The sequence below is a fragment of the Chiloscyllium plagiosum genome, unplaced genomic scaffold (genome assembly GCF_037043375.1).
Source record: "Chiloscyllium plagiosum isolate Xiang-an unplaced genomic scaffold, Cpla_swu_hap1 HiC_scaffold_38, whole genome shotgun sequence".
Taxonomy (NCBI): Eukaryota; Metazoa; Chordata; class Chondrichthyes; order Orectolobiformes; family Hemiscylliidae; genus Chiloscyllium; species Chiloscyllium plagiosum.
This window is the reverse complement of record NW_028270176.1, coordinates 89,889,547-89,910,839: the sequence shown is the minus strand read 5'-3', so window position 1 is coordinate 89,910,839 and position 21,293 is coordinate 89,889,547. Positions and strand designations below refer to the sequence as shown.

The 21,293-nt window shown below is 45.5% G+C and overlaps 2 long non-coding RNA genes across 2 annotated transcripts in view; one reads left to right on the top strand and one right to left on the bottom strand.

Moving 5' to 3' along the window:
• Nucleotides 1-21,293, bottom strand: part of LOC148139732 (uncharacterized) — a 215,966-nt gene that overhangs the window by 127,431 nt on the left and 67,242 nt on the right. The window lies entirely within an intron of this gene.
• On the top strand, nt 2,578-20,922 carry LOC148139733 (uncharacterized). The gene is made up of 3 exons (XR_015753668.1): nt 2,578-2,712; nt 15,764-15,881; nt 19,660-20,922. It is a non-coding gene; the product is annotated as an uncharacterized LOC148139733 (long non-coding RNA).

The window sequence follows — 21,293 nt, the reverse complement described above, 5'->3', positions numbered from 1 at the left end:
GAAACAGCAGAGCAGAAGGCTCGAAATCAGCACCTAGTCACAGAGGGAGTGACCGTGTGAGGGAGTCACTTGGAGCAGGAGCATGAGGCTATCATTCCTGGGAGTTACAGAGGCAGCAAGGTGGGAAGATATTAATCAGCACAAGGGATCGAGGCCTAATCGTGCCTGGGAGTCACAGAGACGGTGACCCTGTGAGGGAGCAGAGTGGAGTGGGAGCAGATCACCCTTCAGACAGGACAGCCGAGAAGAAGAAAGCGAATAAGGGACTAGACAATCGAACAGAAACATTCAGAGAATGTAAGGACATCTTGATATCTCCCTCCCAATTCAGTTTCCTGTTTTGGAAGCTGATGAAGGTGCAGGCTGCTCAGGGAAGAAAGTCGGAGTCATGTCTGCGGCACCACAAGCAGCCTGACTGTACAGGGGGGCGGGGGGGAGAAGGAAGGAGAAGCAATACGCACAGGGGATCAGGAAATTGAAGAAGGTATCAGTGTTTCTGTAATTCCAGTATAGTGGGGTTTAGAATATCAAGGTGTCTGCAGGTCATTCGTCTGGGGTCAATGAGCAGTCAAAGGTCATGTCCATGTTGGTAGGAATGACCTGGGTAGGAAGGGTGAAGTCGTCTGGGAATCAGAATTTAGGGAACCAGATGGATGGTTAGCAAGCGGGACCTCAGATGTAGCAATCCCTGCAATAATCTCAGTGCTGTGCCCAAGTGAGAACAGAACTCGGAGTTTTAGGTAGATGAGCGTGTGACTGGAACCATGGTGCAGCAGGAGAATTCCTGGGACATTGACACTGTTTCTGGGGAATGCAGCAACCATGCAGAGTACAACAGATTAAGGGTTTCTTTCTCACTCCATCTTCCACTGTTTAAACCTGTTGTTGTAAATTAGTACCAACTGCATATCACATTATTTTGAGAATCCTATTAGTTCCTTTACTATTCTTTTTTGGATGCTAAGCACACACCAAGTTATTTCCAATCCCTCCCAAACACCCCAGAAGGAATTCAGTCCCAGCTCTGTCACGTCAGCCCACTGAGCTTGCACAGTTGTATTCTGAAAAGCAAGGACTGATTAGTGATAGTCAGCATGACGATGTGCGTGGGAAATCATGTCTCACAAAATTGATTGAGTTATTTGAAGATGTATCAAAGAGGATTGATGAGGGCAGAGAGATGGACATGATCTATGGAATTCAGTAAGGCGCTTGACAAGGTTCCCCATGGAAGACTGATTAGCAAGGTTAGGTCTCATGGAATACAGGGAGAAGTAGCCATTTGGATACAGAACTGGCTCAAATGTAGAAGGCAGGGTGGTGGTGGAGGGTTGTTTTTCAGATTGGAGGCATGTGACCAGTGGAGTGCTGCAAGGATCAGTGATGGGTCCACTACTTTTCGTCGTTTATATATATATGATTTAGATATGAGCATAGGAGGTATAGATAGTCAGTTTGCAGATGACACCAAAATTGGAGATACAGTGGACAGCGAAGAGGATTACCTCAGATTACAACAGGATGTTGTTCAGATGGGTGAGAAGTGGCAGATGGCGTTTAATTCAGATAAATGTGACGTGCTGCATTTTGGAAAAGCAAATCTTAACAGGACTGATACACTTAGTGGCAAATTCCTAGATAGTGTTGATGAACAAAGATATCTTGCAGTGCAGGTTCATATTTCCTTGAACGTAGAGTTGCAGGTAGATAGGATATTGAAGAAAGTGTTTGGAATACATTCCTTTATTGATCAGAGCATTGAGTATAAAAGTTGGAAGGTCATGTACAGGACATTGGTTAGGCCTCTTTTGGAATATTGTTCTCCATCAATTCTGTTCTCCATCAATAGGAAGGATGTTGTGAAACTTTAAAGGGTTCAACAAAGATTTACAAGGATATTGCCAGGGTTTGAGCTGCAGGAAGAGAGCAAAAAGGCTGGGGCTTTCTTTCCCTGGCGCATCAGAGACAGAGGGGTGACCTCCGTAGAGGTTTATAAAATCATTGGTAGCATGGAGAGGGTAAACAGACAAGGTATTTTCCCTGAGTAGGAGAGTCCAGAAATAGAGCATAGGTTGAGAGTGAGAGGGGAAAGATATAAAAGGAAATTAAGGAGCAACTTTTTCACGCAGAGAGTGGTGCGTGTATGGAATAAGCTGCCAGAAGAAGTGGTGGAGGCTGACAGTTATAGCATTTAAAAGGCATTTTGATACTTGAAATGAATAGGAAAGATTTTAGAGGATATGGCCCAGGTGCTGGCAAGAGGGATAAGATTAGGTTCGGATATCTGGTCGGCATGGACAAATTTGACCGAAGGTTCTGTTTAGTGCTGTTTATCTGTGACTCACAGCTCAGTGGGTTTCAGTCTCTTCAAAGATAAAACTTAGTCTGTTGTATTTTAGTAAAGCTACAACATTCAGTAGGGCGACGGTTTATATCTTTAAATACACATCTTATGATACTTTGATTAAGTTTTTTAATATAAAATATTGGTACTAATTTATTCTAGAGTAGTGTTTTGTACAGCTGTAAGACTGTGTGCCTTTTCCTGGGTCTGTGGACTGTTAAGGTGCAGAGATGGCCATTCGTACAGTGATGTGCTCTTCCTGTTGGATGTAGGAGATTAAGGAAAGTTTCAATGATCCTGATTGTCTGCAGGAAGTGAGGATGCAAATCCTGTAGGATTTCATGGATCAGATGGAGCGATGGTTAAAGGTAATGAAGAATTTACAGGAGCCGGGGGGTGTGATAGGTGGCAGTTTCAGAAAGTTAGGAAAACTGCCGATCCAGTCAGGTAGATGGGTTTCCTCTCGGAAAGGGAGGAGTGGAGGGCAAGTAGTGCAGGAGTCTTCTGTGGTTATGTCCATCTCAAACAAGTATACTGTTTTGGAAAGCATCGGGGGTTACACTCTCAGGGGAATATCGCACTGACAGCCAAGTATCTAGTGTAATGTGAGGTATATCAGGTTCCACGCGATCGATGGTGATGGGGGGCTCTCTAGTCTGCAGCACAGACTGCAGTTTCTGTAGCTAAAGGTGAGACATCAGAATGGCGTGGTGCCTCCCTACTGTCTGGGTGAAGGATGGCTCTGAGGCTGCAGAATATTCTGAAAGGGGAGAATGATCAGTGGGAGGTCGCTGTACATTGGCACCAATGACATAAGAGAAAAGGATGAAGTCCTGATGAGACAATATAGCAAATTAGCCTGTAGGATAATAAGCAGGTCCTTGTGGGTAGTAATATCTGGATTACTCCCGGTGCCACATGCTAGAGAGAGTAGGAATAGCAGGGTAGAGTAGATGAATGCGCAGCCAAGGATCTGATACAGGGGAGAAGGATTCACATTTTTGGATCATTGAAATCTCTGCTCGGGTAGAATTGACGTGCATAAGAAGGATGGATTACACCTGAATTGGAAGGTGTCTAATGTCCAAGCAGGGAGATTTGTTAGTGCTACTTGGGAGGCATTAATCCAGTGAGGGAGTGGGGGTAAACCTAAAGAGATAGTGAGAAAGGAGGTAAGTCTGAGGCTGGAACAGTTGAGAAGTTAGACAGGCAAGGCAGGCAAGGCAAGGCACAGAATGAGGTTGAACTGACAAGGTACAATAGACAATCGGTGCAGGAATAGGCCATTCTGCCCTTTGAGTCAGCACCACCATTCATTATGATCATGGCTGATCGTCCACCATCAGTATACTGTTCCTGTCTTATCTCCGTAACACTTGATTCCATTATCTTTAACAGCTCTAATCATCTCTTTCTTGAAAGTATCCAGAGACTTGACCTCCACTGCCTTCTGGGGCAGTGCACTCCATGTGCCCACTACTCTCTGGGTGAAGACGTTTCTCCTCAACTCTGTTCTAAATGGCCTCTCCCTTATTTTTAAACTGTGTCCTCTGGTTCTGGACTCACCCATCCGTGGAAACATACTTCCTGCCTCCAGAATGTCCAACCCTTTAATAATCTTGTAGGTGTCAATCAGATCCCCTCTCATTCTTCTAAACTCAAGTGTATACAAGCTCAGTCGCTCCAATCTTTCAACATATGATCATTCCGCCATTCCGGGAATTGACCTCGTGAACCTACCCAACACTCCCTCAATAGCCACAATGCTCTTTCTCAAATGTGGAGACCAAAACTGCACACAATACTCCAGGTGCGGTCTTACCAGGGCCCTGTACAGCTGCAGAAGGACCTCTTTGCTCCTATACTCAATTCCTCTTGTTATGAGGGCCAGCATGCAGTGAGCTTTATTCACTACCTGTTGTACCTGCATGCTTGCTTTCATTGACTGATGTACAAGAATACCTAGATCTCGTTGTACTTCCCCTTTACCAAACTTGACTCCATTTAGATAGTAATCTGCCTTCCTGTTCTTGCTTCCAAAGTGGATAACCATACATTTATCCACATTAAACTGCATCTGCTATGCATCCGTCCACTCACCGAGCCTGTCCAAGTTAACCTGTATTCTCATAACATCCTTCTCACATTTCACCCTGCCACCCAGCTTTGTCATCAGCAAATTTGCTAATATTACTTTTAATATGTTCATCTATATTATTAATGTATATTGTAAACAGCTGCGGTCCCAGCACCGAACCTTGTGGTACCCCATTAGTCACTGCCTGCCATTCCGACAGGAAATCCATGCTGACTCTGACGAATCCTATTACCGCTATCCAAATGAGCCATAATTTCATCTTTTATAATTGACTCCGGCATCTTTCTCACCACTGACATCAAGCTAACCGGTCTCTCATTCCTTGTTTTCTCTCTCCCATCTTTCTTGAAAATTGGGACAACATTAGCCACCCTCCAATCTAATGGTACATCTCCTGATTCTGTGTCTCCCCCTTTGCAAGGGGCTGAACGTCATCCCTCACCAACAGGGCCATCCCACCCCCTCTGCCCATCAGTCTGTCCTTTTGATAGCACTGCACACTGCATTTATTTCAGTGCAAGAGGTTTGACAGGGAAAGCAGATGAGCTTAAGATATGGTTTTGAACATGGGACTGGGATATAGTGGGTATTACAGAAATGTATCTTAGGTTGAAAAGGACAGGTAGCTTAATGTTCCAGGGAATAGATGTAAGAGGAAGGATAGAAAGGGGGATAAGAGAGAAGGTGGAATGGTGTTTTTGATTAGGGATAACATTATTGTTGTGCTTAGGGAGGATATTCATGGAGGTTCACCCGGTGAACTTACTTGGGTGGAACTGGGAAATAGGAACAGGATGATCACCTTATTGAGGTTGTCTGTGTAGGTTTCATCCGGGTGCTCTGGTTTCCTCCCACAGTCCAAAGATGTGCAGGTTGGGTGGATAACCCAGGCTGAATTGCCCACAGTGTTCAGGGATGTGCAGGTTGGGTGGATTGGCCATGTGAAATTACCCATAGTTTTCAGGGATGTGCAGGTTGGGTGGATTGGCCATGGGAAATGCAGCGTTACAGGGGTAAGGTAGGAGGATCTAAGGGTCAGTGTGGATGTGATGGGCCGAATGGCCTGCTTCCACACTTGGGATTCTCTGACGATAATTCTAGTAGTTTTAAAATAGTTGCAGAAAATAATAGACCAGATCTAAAAGTTGGTGTTCGAAGTTGGACAAAGGGGAATTCTGACGGTACAAGGCGAGAACTTTCAATATTTCTTTGCAACCCCCAGGTAAAGGGATGGCTGGGAAGTGGGAACATGGGAACAGAAGGAATAGGAGCAGGAGTAGACCATCTGGCCCCTCAAGCCTGCACTACCATTCAATAAGGTCAGGGCTGAGCTTTTCATGGCCTCAGCTCCACTTTCCTGCTCCCTCACTATAACCCTTAATTCATTTCCTGTTTGCAAATCTATCTTTTGTCTTTCAAGTTGATAACGTCAACTGCTGCACTCAGCAGGGAATTCCACAGATTCATAACCCTTTACTGAAGAAGTTCCTCCTCAACTCTGTCCTAAATCAGATACCCCCTTATTTTGACGCTATGCTCTCTCGGCTGACCCGCCCCTCCCCCAATGGAAATAAACTCCCCGCTTCTATCTTATCTATTCCCTTCTTAGTTTTATTTTTTCCAATACAACCACCCATTCTTCTAAATTCCAACAAGTACAGTACCAGTCTATTCGGTCTCTCCACATATACCAACCCTCTCAAACTAGTGACCCTCCTCTGCACCCCATCCAGTGTCAGTACATCCTTGCTGAAATAAGGAGATCAAACCTGTACACAGTACTCCAGGTGTGACCTCACCAGCACCCTATACAGCTGCAGCATAACTATCCCTCTGGCAATGAAGGACAATATTCCCTTCACCATCTCTTTTAGTCCCCTGGGATGCATTCCATCATGGCCAGGAGACCCATGTACTTTTGGGCTGTTATCTTTCCCAACATTACCTCTTTACTGAGAATGACTGTTTCCATGTCCTCATCTGCCATTGCCTCCATAGGCCTGTGAAAATGAGACAACAAGAGTACATAGACAGTATGTTCCTGTTAAGGCCAAGGCTGGTAGGTGAGCCTGAAGTTAGTGGCAGACAAGGTGTTGGAAGGAATTCTGAAGGACAGGTTTATATGTTATTGGAAAGACAAGAAGTGAGTAGGGATAGTCAGCATGGCTTTGTACATAAATTACTAATTTGGACTTCAGAAAGACATTCAAAAAGGTTCCACATAACAGACTGGTTAGCAAGTTATACACCATGGGATACGGAGAGAACCAGCTGTTTGGATACAAATTGGCTGGAAAGTTGGAGACGGAGGGTAGTGCTTTTCGGACTGGAGGCCTGTGATGAGCAATATGGTGTAAGGATCGGTGCTGGGTCCACTGCTTGTCATTTATAATTTGACATTTATATCAATGATTTCTATGTGAATATGAGGTATAGTTAGTGGGTTTACAGTAGACATCTAAATTGGAGGCGCACTGGACAGCGAAGAAGGTTACCTCAGAGTACAATGGGACTTCAATCAAATGGGCTGAGGATTATCAGATCGAGTTTATTTCAGATAAATGTGAGGTGCTCCATTTTGGAAAAGCAAATGAGGGCAGGAATTATATACTTAATGGGAAGGTCCTGGGAGAGAGAGACCTTGGAGTGCAGGTTCATAGTTCCTTGAAAGTGGAATCATAGGCAGGGTAGTGAAGAAGGTGTTTGGTGTACTTGCCTTTAATGGTCAGTGCATTGAGTAGTGGAATTGGCACGTCATTTTGCGGCTGCACAGCACATTGATTCAGCCACTTCTGGAATCCTGTTTTCAGTCCTGGTCTCCCCGCTATTGGAATGATATTGTGAAACTTGAAGGGGCTTGGAAAAGATCTGCAAAGATGTTGCCAGGGTTGAGGGTTTGAGCTATATAGGTAGAGGCTGAATAGGCTGGGGTTGTTTCCCCTGGAGCATTGGATACAATTATGAGGGGCATGGATAGGGTGAAATCCCAGGGTCTTATTCCCAGGATATGTGAGTCCAAAGTTTGGGGGCACAGGCTTCAGGTGTGAGGGAAAAGATTTAAAAGGGATCTAAGGGGCAATGTTTTCCAGCTGAACATGGTACGTGTATGGAGTGAGCTGCCAGAGGAAGTGTGTAGGCTGGTACATTTACCCAATTATGCCTTTGAGATGTTGTATGTGATTAGCAAAGGTTTAGAAGGATATAGGCCAAGAACTGGCATATGGGATGAGACTAATTTAGGATATCTGGTCAGCATGGACACGTTGGATCGAAGGGTCTGTTTCTCTGCTGTACATCTTTATGGCACTACTAAAATTAAGATGGGTTTCTCTTTTATAGAGAGTTAACAGAAGGTCAGATAATTCTCCTTGGAGCTGAGAAGGTTAGGCAGTGATTTCGACCAGGAGCAGGATTGTTTCCAGGATATTTAATTTACCGAGTGACAGAGGGAGAATTTGTTAACGTCACAATTTTTAGTAACTACCTTCAGATAACTGGCAAATAATGCAGGTTAAAAATGTGAAGATTATTTTACTCACTAAGATCTTAGCATCTGGAACAGTTTGACCGAGAGCTGGATGCAGATTCAGTAGTTATTGTCAAAACAAATTTGGAATTTAACTTTTTTAAGGAAGGATTTGGAGGGCTACAGACAAATGGGTGGTGAGTTGGGATAGACTGGCACCATCTCCAGCGGGAGAGAGTACATCCCCAATGGGCTGAATAGCCACAAACCCCTGTGCTCAGTGTTACTGCCCCATTCACTGTGAATGATGAAGCTCATCCCAGGGCAGAGTCATAGAGACATACAGCATGGAATTAGACCCTTTGGTCGAACTGGTCCATGCCGACCAGATATCCCAACCTAATCTAGTCCCATTTGCCAACACCCTTCCTATTCACATACCTATCCAGATGCCAAATGGTGTAATTGTACCAGCCTCCACCACTTCCCTGAACAGAAGATTCCATACACGTACCAATCTCAGTGTGAAAAAAGTTGCCTCTTGGGTCCCTTTTAAATTTTTTCCCTCTCACCTTAAACCTACACCCTCTCGTTTAGACTCCCCCACCCCGGGGAAAAGACCTTGTCTATTTTTCCCATCCATACTCCTCAGGATTTTATAAACCTCTATGAGGTCACCCCTCAGCATCCGATGCTCATGGGAGGAACCCACTCATGTCACAATGGGGCCCCGGTGATTGACAGCAGCTTCAGACCAATAGGAGAATAGGCGTCATCCTCCAGCCAATGGGAGTGAATTGAGATGGGTCCAGCAGGCCAACTTGTGGCCATAAGCTGTGCAGGCGCAGTGTCACGGTGAGAGGGGACTTAGTGAGTGTGAAGGGAGTGGGAGAGACTGCAAAGTCTGGGGAAGAAATAGAACTATTGTGGACTGGGAGTGTTTATAAATACATGGCTTTAGGCTGCTAGACCTGAATTAGAAATTCCTTGTAAATTCGAACCAAAAGAACTGCGGATGCTGTAAATCTCACACAACAACCAAAAGGGACTGGAAAAGCTCAGCAGGTCTGGCAGCATCTGTGAAGAGAAATCAGAGTTAATATTTTGGATCTGCTGACCCTTCCTCAGAACTGATGTTACTGAAAAGAAATGTCAGTTTATATGCAGAAGGTAGGGGTAAGGAGTAAATGATAGGTGGTGATCGAGTCCAAAGAGATGGGAGCAGTTGGACAAAGGAATGGATAATGATTTGGCTGGTGGAGGGTGAATAGCTGTTTATGGGGGCTGTTAGTGGCAAACCATAGGTAATGTGTAATGGTAGGCTGTGATAACAAGGCCTGGTATGTGGGGTAAAAGGCTCGGGCGCAAAGACATTGGAGAGTTCAGAACCTAAAATTATTGAATTTGATACTGGGGATAGAGGTGTGCAGGGTCCACAAGTAGAAGATGAGTTGTTTTTCTTCCAGCTTGCGTTAACGTGTGGCGCTGGAAAAGCACAGCAGGTCAGGCAGCATCTCAGGAGCAAGAGAATTGACATTTTGGGCATATTCTTTTCATCAGGAATACCGGGATTGGTGGGGGAGGGGGAGTAGTAAGGGGGCTGAGAGATAAATAAGAGGGATGTGTGGGGATGGTGGGAAGAGAGCTAGGAAGGCAATAGGTAGATATAGATGGAGGGTAATGGAGAGAGGGTAGAGTGGATAATTGGAAAGGAAGATGGACAGGTGGGACAGTTCAAGAGGGTGGTGTCGAGTTGGAGGGTTGGATCTGGGTTAAGGCAGGGGAGGGGAGATGAGGAAACCTTGATTCTGTGGTTAAAGGGTCCCAATGTGGAAGATGAGGTTTTCTTCCTCCAGGCGTCGGGTGGCTGGGATTTGGTTGTGGAGGTGGCACAGGATTTGCATGTCCTTGGCGGAGTGGGTGGGGAAGTTGAAGTGGTCGGCCACAGGATGGTGGGGTTGGTTGGTGCATGCATCGCAGAAATGTTCACTGACACATTCCGCAAGTTGGTGTCCTGACTCCCCAGTGGAGAGGAGACCACACCGAAATCAAAGGCCGTAATAGGTAAGGTGGTTGGATGTGCAGGAAAATCTCTGCTGGATGTGGAAGAATCCTTTGGGGGTGAGGGGGAGATGTGGGCACAGGTTTTACACCTCTTGCATTGGCAAGTGAAGGTGCTGGGAGTGGATGGTGGATGGATCTGACTGGGAATTCACAGGGAATGGTCTCTGTGGAATGCTGAAAGGAATGGAGAGGGAAATATACCTCTGGTGGGATCTGATTGTAGGTGGTGCAATTGCAGGTACATTGTATCTGGGTGGAAGGTGAGGACTAGGGGGTTCTATCCTTGTTGCAGTTGGAGGTGTGGTTCAATGGCAGAGGTGTGGGAAGTGGTGGAGATACACTGGAGAGTGTTGTTGACCACACAGGAAGGGAAATTGCAGTCCTTGAAATACGGGGCGTTTTGGTATGTCCTGGAGTGTTCTGCCAGCTTGCATCAAGCTTCACTGGAACACTGCAGTAAGCATGAGACAGATGTTGGCCAGGGTACAGACTCGTGTGTTAAAGTAGCAGGCAGCTGGAAGTTCAGGGTCTTTTTTGTAGCAGAACGTAGATCATCAGCTGCCATTTCCACCAGCTCCACTGAGATGCTGCCAGACACAGGTTCCTGTGCCCTTCATTAACAGCCAAGCACCCTCCCACCAGATTGTTATCCACTCCTTTGTCTTTCCAAATGTTACTGTTTCTTTTGGGCACTGACCTCACCTATTATCTACTCTTTATACCCCTATTTCCTTCAGTCCAAAGGTATGTAGGTTAGGTAAATTGGCCAAGCAGAATTTCTCGTAGTGTTCAGGGATGTAGAGGTTAGGTGCATTAGTCAGGGGAAGTGTAGAATAATAGGGTCGGGGGATGGGTTTGGTTGAGAAACTCTTCAGAGGATGGATGTTGACTTGTTGGGCCGAATGGCCTGTTTCCACACTGTAGATATTCTAATTTTCCCAGCTGCCATCTGTTCTGAGGAAGGGTCACTGGACCTAGAATGACCCTTGGTGTGTGCAGGAAGAGGAAACAGGAAAGGGGAGTTGGATCCGGTTTAGACTGGGAGGGTTTAATTACACCCTGTACATGTAGTTAGGCCTGAATTAGAACTCTTGGTCCCACGTTTACAGCAAAAGGGAAAATGGCTGTGGCCCTCAGGCGTTGATAGATCCTGGGTTATGGCCGCCATCTTTATTGGGGGCAAGGTACAGAGAGGCACATGGACATGTCCTCTTCCTGGGTGGGTGCGGCTGTTTTGAAGAGGAGCATTTAAACATCAAACACATACCAAGAGAAATATTTGTCTTTACTGTTCAGCCTGCACTGACTGTGAGTTTTGTTTTTTCAATTCATTTTATAGGATATTAATTGAGAATAATTGAGACAGGGATCTCAAAAGCAATTTTCTATCATCAGCAGGGTCATCAGGATCTGAATACCATTGACATTTAACTGTGGAAGGTGAAAGTTGTGTCTGTTCTGTCTGTGTGCAAGTATCTTTTTTTCAAGCAAAAAGAAGAAAGATGTTCAAACTGTGGTTGGATCACCCTTGGGGTTTGTGCTCAATTCTGGACCCTGCAGATGTGGAAGGGGGTATTAGCCTGAGATGGAGAACAAATTGATCCAAATTATACCTCGTCTCTTTCTAGGAACTGTCAGATTTAGACCCAATCACCCACTTCATGATGTTAACCTGTAAACTCCTTATTTTCAATTCCCTGCAAACTTCTCAATAAAATTCCTTGTGGACGCAAATTCCAGCACCATTTCAGGTGAAATGTTCCAGGTTCTCACAAGTGTCTGTTCATCCAGAAACTGCTGAAGTCCATGTTGACTCTGGGGTTACAAAGGGCTGAATTGAAAGATGAGATGCTGTTCCTGACCTCCCATTGAGATGCATTGGAACAGTACAGGAGGCTGAGGGCAGTGTAGGTGGGAGCAGACAATGAGAATGACAGGGCTGCACTGTGAGGGCTGCTTGGCATAAATGAGAGTGTTTTGGAGTTGGGTGTAAACAGAGCGAGGTGAGACAGGAAGAAGGTGAACCTCAGTTTCAGTTTTAGTTCAGACCATTCAGAAATTCACATGGTCCCAATGGGAACAGCCAAGTTGTAAGCGATACCTGCTGAGTTTTTTTTAAAACAGTTTTTAAAAGTGTAAAATGTCGTCTTAAGTAAAGATCGGGCTTTTGATTATAATGGAAATGTTTGCAGTGAAGGAAGGTTGCTAGGTCATTTAAATTCTCTTAATTGGAGTAACTAGCTGAAACTAGAAAGACGTTGTGACAGCATACCTCAGACCAGTGGTGTGCTCCTCTTGCAAAATATGGGAAATAAGGGACGCTTCCAGTGTCCGTGACGGCTATGTGTGCAGGAAGAGTGCCCGTGACGGCAATGTGTGCAGGAAGAGTGCCCATGTGCAACTACTGGGAAACTGCTTTTCAGACCTGGAACTGAGAGTGGACTCACTGTGGAGCAATACTGAGAATATTATGGACAGCATATTTAGTGAGTTAGTCACACTGCAGGTGAGGGTTACACAGGCAGAAAGGGAATGGGTGACCATCAGATCAAGTAAAAGGCTCAGGAAGGAAGTGCAGGACTCCCCAGTCATCGTTCCCCTTCTCAGACAGATATTGTGCACCACTTGGGATTCTACAAGTGGGGAACAGGTGGATTGGGGTCTCAGGGGAAATCAGCAACAGATGATGACATGACACCACAGATAGCTCCGCTGCAAAGAACTGCAGGAAGGAGAATGGCAGAGCTATAGTGACAGGGGATCCAGTAGCCAGGGAGACAGGCGTGTCTGTGGCCACAGACATGAATCCAGACAGTGGAATTGAACCCAGGTCCACTTATTAATAAGTGCACAGACCAATAAAGGTCAGCGTCCCAAATACAACCTTCAGCACTTGATCGCCCTGAAGCTCTACTTTCCAAGGACTGTGCACTTGTTCTGAGCCCTTCGGAGAGATTGAAGGGGGTAGGGAGAAAACAGGAACAGGGTTGCGTTGTAATCTACAAAATAACGGTCACCCTCCGCTCTCGGTCTCTCCCCTCTGTCTCCAACCTCCCATCGTACCTCCTCCCCACCGCAGGGAAAAGACCTTGTGTATTTACCCTATCCATGCCCCTGCTGATTTTATAAACCTCTAAAAGGTCACCCATCAGCCTCTGAACCTCCAGGGAAAACAGTGTATTCATCCTCCCCCCTGTAGCTCAAATCCTCCAACCCTGGCAACATGCTTGTAATTTGTTTCTGACCCTTTTCAAGTTACACAATATTGTTTTGATAGGAAGGAGATCAGAATTGCATGCAATATTCCAAGCGTGACCTAACCAATGCTCTGTACAGCCGCAATATATCCTCCCAACTCCTATACTCGGTGCTCTGACCAATAAAGGATATCATACTAAACACCTTCTTCACTATCCTATCTACGTGCGATTCTGCTTTCAAGGAGCTATGAACCTGTTCTCCAAGGTCTCTTTGTTCAGCAGCACTCCCGAGGACCTTACCATTAAGTGTATACACCGTGCTGATATTTTGCTTTTCTAAAATGCAGCACCTCACATTTATCTAAATTAAACTCCATCTGCCTGCCCTCAGCACATTCAACCATCTGATCCAGATTCTGTTGTAATCTGAGATAATCCTCTTCACTGTCCACTGTACCTCCAATGTTGGTGTCATCTTACTAACATTACTTCTTATATTCGCATCCAAATCATTTATATAAATTATGAAAATTAGTGGATCCAGCACCGATCCTTTGTGACACCCCACTGGTCACAGGACTCCAGTCTGAAAAGCAACCTTCCACCACCACACTCTGTCTTCTACCTTTGAGCCAGTTTTGTATCCAAATGGCTAGTTCTCTCTGTATTCCATGAGATCTAACCTCGCCAACCAGTCTCCCATGGGGAACCTTGTTGAACGCCTTACTGAAGTCCATGTAGATCATTTCCACCGCTTTGCCCTCATCAATCCACTTTGTTGTTACTTCAAAAAAATTGACTCAAGTTCATGAGATGTGATTTCTCACACACAAAGCTGTTATAATATCCAGGACTTAACTCTGTACATTGGGGTCTGCGTCACCCAGTTATAGATGTTAATATTCTGGATAAAGTTCACGCACGCCAGCTTTATGTTAGTGACTGTGTATTGAGTCTTGTTGATATCACCAACACAGGTGAGTTCCATTTGAAAGGCAGTCCCTATATCCCTAACCCACTCCCATCTGCTCTGTCCCCATCCCCAGCGTAGAAAGTAAGTGGGAGGAGTTCATGGAGTTTCCATGTGAGTGAGATTGAGAAAATCTTCCCTTCTTTCCACTAGCCCACAAAGAAGTGGTGATAGTCTCCTTACTACCATTAAGTGTATACATGCTGCTAATATTTGCTTTTCGAAAATGCAGCACCTCACATTTATCTAAATTAAACTCCATCTCCCTCTTGGGTTCAGGGTTTGGTAACAGCGGCTTTGAAGAGGCTGATTAGAAAACGTGCCCAAGCCACCAGGCCATATTGTCTTCCAGCTGTCCCTGCCTGAGCCTCGAACCAGAACATTCCTGTAGTTTCTCTCCTGTCAGACTCTCCCATTGCTCAGTTTGTCCAGGATCCCCTCCTGCTGCTGCACTGATCCTGTCCCTCACTGACCTGTCCATCCCCCAGTGTCCTCCACATTCATTCATTGTTTACAATCCCACTGTCCCAGTCCTCCAGCCCCGCCCCCTCCACCCTATTGGGCAGCAGCTGCTGTCAATCACCCAGGCTCCCGTGTGATCTGGAGCATGTGCTGTAGGAGGGGAGACCAGTGCACAGGCGCAGTGCTGGGCAATTGTTGGCGAATGTGCAGTATGGGTCAGTGCCAGGGAGGCTGTGGGTGTGTGGGATTAATCTGTCATTGGCAGTTCCTCCCTCTGAAAACAGGACCCAGCGGAATGGCCCCTTCCCTGGTATCCTGACGAGTGGCCAAAGTGTCAATGGGGAAGCATTCTTATGATGATTCAGGAATGTTATGGAAAGGGACAGGGGTGGACCTGTAATTAGAGTTCTAATCTGTTTCATTTTAGTTCAACCAGATATGATTTGGACAGTGTGTGCAGGATGGTTCTCATCAGAGGTCGGAGTGGGGGAAATGAGTAAGACGTTCCAGATTGAGGGGAATAAAATCAATGTGCGTCTGACCAGGAAGGACCCCTGGGAGGTGGGGGAAGTATTCATCAACACCCACGAGGCTCTGAGTCAGACTCATTGATTTGATTAGATTTTCTACAGTGTGGAAACAGGCCCTTTGGCCCAACCAGTCCACACGGACCCTCCAAAGAGCAACCCACCCAGACTAATTTCCCTCTGACTAAAGCACCTAACACTATGGGTAATTTATCATGACCAATTCACCTGACCTGCACTATCAGTCTTTGGATTGTGGGAGGGAACTGGAGCACCCGGAGGAAACCCACGCAGACACGGAGAGAATGAGCCCGAGGCTGGAATCGAATCTGGGACCCTAGTGCTGTGAGGCAGCAGTGCTAACTACTGTGCCATCGTGCTGCCCACTTTTTGGTTCTTAGTCTGCAGGCAGGAGCGAGGAAACTGAATGAAAAGAGAGGAGAGAGTGTTAGAACTGGGTGTGGTGGGAAGGAGTGAGGAGATTGGTTTGGATTTCAGTTCACAGAAGAGAGCAATTGTGAGACTGAGATTTTCAGCTTTGGGGAAAACAAAGAAACTACAATGTAATACTATAATTGTCTTATGAATTTCCATCCTGTGCTAACGGTGGTGACCTGTTTTCTCTATTGTAGGGTTCTGAAAGGGCGGATTTGTGGATGAGAAATTCAAATTGAACTTCCTGTTCCGTTTTGATGGTTACTTGATCCGTGCCGATCTGAATATCATTGGCCTTTTCATGTGGAAGGAAAGGTGTGTATTCTGTCCATGGGCGAATATTTCAAATGTCAGTGTGACGGGAAACATTACTGAGACGCAGCTAAGTCCGTGTTAGTGTGGTGACTGTGGAGAGAGAGTTCATTTGTTTTTAAAAGTCTGAAAAACATGGCACATTTCCCAGGAACAATTAAGCTACAGAATTGTTTTGTATGAGGACAAGTTTTTAATTAATCATGCAACCAGAAAGACACCACGATACCTGCACCATGGAAAAAAAAACTATGAAAGCGGGACTGTTGTAAAGGGCTTAATTATCGATCATGGCTTTTAATCCATTGGCGTTGTCACGTCGGCTCCAGTGCCTTTGGGAAACACTGGAAATCTGATGAATGTAATGTAGGTTTCAATTATTAAACTGTAAAAAGTGCAGAAGAAATTTACAGGGATTTTTGCCAGGGCTCAGGGGTCTGGGTTAGCGGGAGAGGTTGTGCAAGTGAGGATTTTTATTTTGTTTAGAGCAGAGGAAACAGGGGGGATCTTTTCTGGAAGTGTATAAGAGGCTTGTATAAGGAGAATGCATTCAGTCTTTTTCCCAGGGAATCAAGGAGTGGAGGCATCAGTTTAAGGTTAGAGGAGAAATTATGAAAGGGAAGCTGAGGGGCACCTGTTTTACACAGAGGGTGGTATGTATACGGACTGAGCTACCAGTGGAAGTGGTTGAGGCGGGTCTGTTACCAACATGTAAAAGACATTTCGACAAATACATGGATAGGAAAGTTTCAGAAGCAGATGAGCCAAGTGCATGGAAATGGGGTTAGCGTGGATGGACATTCTGGTCGGCATGGGCCATGTTGGACCAAAGGGCCTGTCTCTGCTGTAGGACTCTGACTCCAAGTATATTTACTATTTCTCCCGCTATCTCTGGTAGCACCCTGGGATGTATTCCATCAGGGCAAAGAGACTTGTCTACCTTTAGCTCCATTTGTTTGTCCAACTCTAACGCTTTCGTGATAATGATTGTTTCTTGGTCCTCACCTTCCTCAGTATCCTTATCAATTACTGGCATTTTCTTCGTACCCTCCACTGTGAAGACTGACTGCTGTGTACCCATATTCCTGAACCCTGCTGGATAGGAATAACTAGGCACAGAACTCTGAGAGGTCTTCTTTGAGTCTTTATTGATGAGACATGGCAGTTCCCTGGATAGTGTACATGCAGAACACCTCCAGGCAGCATCAGGTAACTCCCCGCCTATCCGATGTGCCACTCCCATTCTTATACCTTTGTGGTTTGTGGTTTTGAATGGCCGCTGTCTCTCTTTATTATCTCCATGGCAACGGCAGTTAGAAAGTCGAGTTCAGCTCAACACTTTGTGGTTAAACCACATACCCCTCCCCCACGCCCCGGTGGCTCAGTCAGGTATCTGACAGGCACTTCAGTTTCAGTGGGGCTGTCTGTCAGGATTCTGATGTGGAAGAGCCGGTGTTGGAGCGGGGTGGTTAAAGTTAAAAACCACACATCACCAGGTTATAGTCCAACAGGTTTATTTGGAAGTACAAGCTTTTGGAGTGTGCTGTGATTTGTAACGTGATCAGGATTATCTCTGTAGTAACAGTTAAGTGCTTCAACAATTCCAGAGGCCATATGTTCCCAACACAATAGGTTCCCCTCTAGCCGTGTAAACTGCTATTCTGTCCCTGGGGATAGCTGCTCATCACTTTTCTCCCCCAATCCCATCTAGCTTTCTGTTGATCTTTAAAGTTTTTCTCATCTCCTAGTTTCTCCTTTGTCTTTGCCAATTTGTATGCTTTCTATTTCAATTTGATAGACTCCCTTATTTCCTTAGCCATCAATGGCAGATTACTCCTTTTCCTACAGTTCTTCCTTTTCACTGATATATACTTTTGCTGAGCGGTTTGAAAAATTCGGTGATATTCCTCCACTGTCCGTCAACTGTCCCACCGTAAAGTCTTTGCTTCCAGTCTACATTAGCCAACTCCTGCCTCATCCTATTGTAGTCTCCTTTGTTTAAGCACAGGATCTGGATTGGATTTAATCTTCCCGCTTTCCAACTGTATTCTAAATTTGACCATACTTATCACAAGTCTTTTATCAGATTACGAGGTGAGACAATGTTAGCTGAGTGTTTTGGTTTTCATTGTCAGAGACCTTGGCTTTGTAATAAAATACAGGATAGATATTCACGACAGAGTATTCTGGACGGTGTGAATGTACTACACAATCTAAAATCACAAATCACTGTCTCCCCTCAGTTTAGAATTGCAAAATCATTATCTCCTATATGCTACGTCATCTTCTAAGTTTGAAATGCTAATCCACCTGACTATCCTGCATTTTCCAGAAATCTCCTTTGGTGAAGGTGGTGAGTTTTGGATTCAGCTTTCCAGTTGTTACTGTAAGAAGATAAGCACTGGGCACAGGAGAGGCAATGCAGCCCTTCGAACCAGCTCCACCATTTAATACAGTGATAATTGAGCTCACCTCTGTCTCAGCTGGATTTTCCTGCCTGCTCTCCCTCACTCTTCAACTCATTGCAAATTAAAAATCTGTATCTCTCCATTAAATTTGCTCATTGTCCTGGCATCCACCGCATTTTGAATAGGGAATTCCACAGATTCACAACACATCGAGATAAGTACATTCTTCTTCATGAGAATAGAATAGAGTCCCTATAGTGGTCCACACCAACCCTATGATGAGCATCCCATTCAGACCGACCCACTCCCTGTAACCCTGCATTTCCCCTGGCTAATTGCCTAACCAGCACATGCATGGAAACTGGGCAGTTTAGCATGGGCAATCCACCTAATCTGCACAGATTTGGACTGTGGGTGGAAACTGGAGCAGACGTCAGGGGAATGTGTAAACTCCACACAGTCGCCTAAGGCTGGAATCAAACCCAGATCGCTGACGTTGTGAGGCAGCAATGCTAACCACTCAACTACCTCTGCTTAAAATCTGCTTCTCCTTATTAACCTCTCTATCACCCAATTTGCTTAATCTATATTCCTCACGTCAGAAATCAGGTCGTGGAAACGAATGTCTCAGTGAAACCCAATGACAGCCTACGTGTCTTGTGTGTCTGAATGGGGATTTGATAGACAACACCCTCCAGCCCACACTTTTCATTCACTTTCCAGAGACAGGGCTCAAGTAGCTTCCTGGGGACTATAACTCCCACAATCCCTGAGGCAGGGGACCACACGTGTGTGGGGAAACCCGGCACTGTACATGTACAGAGTGTGGGCGGATTTTGGAGCATGTGCTTTGGGGTACCGAGCGGAAAGGACTTCACACTGTGATTGGCTGAAGGAGGAACACATCCGCTTTTAGTGTTGATCTGCCGGGGAATTAAGGTGTCACCACACCCACGTGGGACCAAGTTACATCCCCAATGCGTCATAATGCTGGGAATCGACCTATGGGAAACCAAGAAGGATCTAACCCATTCTCCCAGACTGAAGGTTCCTCTTCTGTCCAGGATCAGCCACCTCCCTGTCTGTTCCCTTTTGTTTCATTCTGCTGTTACATTATTGACTTGCAGCAACTGAAGGGAAAGGAATTGAACCCAAAAAGGTTGCAGAGTCAAACCAGGACGGGAAGCGGTGGCATGGATCTGTTTATCAGCAACTCCATGAGAATGGGGAGGGTGTACATTTGGGGTAGCAGAGTCAGAATGGTGGGAGAGAGTAAGTGGGTTACAGCTTTAGAGAAAGACAGGGAAAAAGATATTCCAGATAAACTAAAATTGTCTTCTGAATTTCTAATCTGTACATATTCCTTTATACAGGGTGCTAGATGATGAAGATTTACAGACTGAAATCTCAAAATCATGTGCAGATCATGATTAAGTAAACCAGCATTTGACGAACCAAAGACTGAGAGTCAATCGGCTAAAATTCTGCAACACTCTCCCTCACGGCATTGTCGGTCTATCTACGCCAAATGAACTGCAAATGGTTCAAGACAGCAGCTCACTACGATCTTCTCAGGAGACTGAGCTGGATGGTCAGCTGTTTCCCATTGAATGGTGGCGCAGGATTGAAAAGCCGAAAGCCCCCCTCCTGCCCCTATCTCCCAGCTCTGTATATAACCATGGAGCCCGGGTAGGAAGGAGTAGGCAGGACAGGGACTCTCCGGGAGATTGCGCTTCCAGATCAGTTTTCAGTGAGGGATGGTTTGATGGACTTTGTTTAACATTTGTCTTTAATGCAAAGTTTGTAAATTTGGTTTTAAAAAATGTAAGAGTTTATTCCATGACAAATAAAACGAAAAGAAAAGAAACAAAACGATCTGAATATAACAGTTTTAACATTTCAAACGCCGTATAAAACAAAATCCCGAGACTCCCGGACACCATCACTTTCCAGTTTCTCAAACTCCAGGAGATATTCACCCCCTGTCGGAACCTTTGGTTTGATTTAACTGCTTTTCAGTTCTCGTCCTGTGAGCTGTGGAGTTTTCTTTTTTCCCCATTTCTCCGACCCAGAAGTGTTATCACAGCAACCTTCCCACCATCAAAATCATCATTACGCCATTATAGCAGTAAACCACCTGAATAACCAATTGAATATTTATAAACAAAGCCCATTATGGGCAAAGCAAACCATTACAAGTGGGAGAGTGGGAAAGGACGAAATCAAAGTAGAGTTGGGGGTGAGGGGTCAGCGCTGGAGATGAAGGGGTGCCCACCTCTATCTAAAGGCATCAAGAGCATTGATACACACCACATGCTCCATCTCCAAAGACACCCTGCTCTATAGCCTTTATCCTCAATCATAGACTAGAATCCCTACAGTGTGGAAGGAGAGCATTGGCCCATCAAATCCCACCAAACATCCAAAGAGCATCCCACCCAGAGCAATCCAGAGTAACATTGCATTTCCCATGGCTGATCCACTAGTCTACACAATCCTCGACACTGTAGGCAATTTAGCACGACTGATCCTGCACATCTTTAGCTTGTGGGAGGAAACCAGACCACCTGGAGGGGACCCACACTATCATGGGGAGAATGTGGGAACTCCACACAGGCCGTTGGCCAAGGCTGGACTCCAACCTTGTACATGATGTCGTGAAGCAGCAGTGCTACAATCAATTTAAATCAAAATAGATGCCCCCCTGCTCATTGTCACATGACTGTTTGTGGAGACTTACTGCCCAAAGAGACACCCTGAGGTTCAGAAAGTGACAATGTAAGTTCAGTCAACTCCAGCCCAGTTAATGTGATTAACAACCACAACATCAATACTCCAACAGTGTCATCATGTGCAAGGTCCAGTCCTGACTCTGATGGACAGTAACATCAGAATCAGAGTCCTGCAGTGATGTGTGAACTCTACCCCACACAGAGCAGGGGATGACCACTTCCCTGTGTGCACTTCTGGGCTCTCAGTCGTGTTGAAGACCCAACAAATCCCTTGT